Source organism: Sinocyclocheilus anshuiensis, unplaced genomic scaffold, assembly GCF_001515605.1.
Source record: "Sinocyclocheilus anshuiensis isolate Anshui unplaced genomic scaffold, SAMN03320099.WGS_v1.1 C31616957, whole genome shotgun sequence".
Lineage (NCBI taxonomy): Eukaryota > Metazoa > Chordata > Actinopteri > Cypriniformes > Cyprinidae > Sinocyclocheilus > Sinocyclocheilus anshuiensis.
The window spans coordinates 1-431 of NW_015600407.1; the positions used below are offsets into that span (position 1 = coordinate 1).

Here is a 431-nt window from a genome sequence, read left to right on the forward strand (position 1 = left end):
CTACAGCGTAACCCATGTCTGTGGGGATCCCATGCTCCTGAAAGAAACATTACTTTACAGCCATGGAAAACCAATTCAATATCATGTATCAGAATCGAGAATTGAACAGCATATTATTTGGCATGTATCAGGGCAGATTCTGACCAGTGCAAACTGTCTATTAAGTCTCATCTGTTCTGCGAGTACGCTGACGTTGTGGAAGAGATGAGGCTGCATGTGACTCCACATATGCGGGAACCACCAGAACTCCTGCCGGTGTCGAAGCAGGGTGTCATCACCCTCATCTTCCTCATCTGTACCTGAAGAACAAGACCAGAAAGAGACGATAAATGAGCGTGTGGAGGTGGAGATGGTTTTATCTCTATAACTCACACAACCATCAACTTCATCATACCTGTATGAAAAAACTTGCCAGAGAATCCCAGGTTGAA

General features: G+C 44.8%; 1 long non-coding RNA gene across 1 annotated transcript; it reads right to left on the reverse strand.

Moving 5' to 3' along the window:
• Positions 1–430, reverse strand: LOC107682112 (uncharacterized). Its single transcript, XR_001633369.1, has 3 exons — positions 395–430; positions 145–299; positions 1–37 (listed from the first exon to the last, which is right to left on the reverse strand). It is a non-coding gene; the product is annotated as an uncharacterized LOC107682112 (long non-coding RNA).
• Between the last annotated feature and the right edge of the window lies 1 nt (position 431).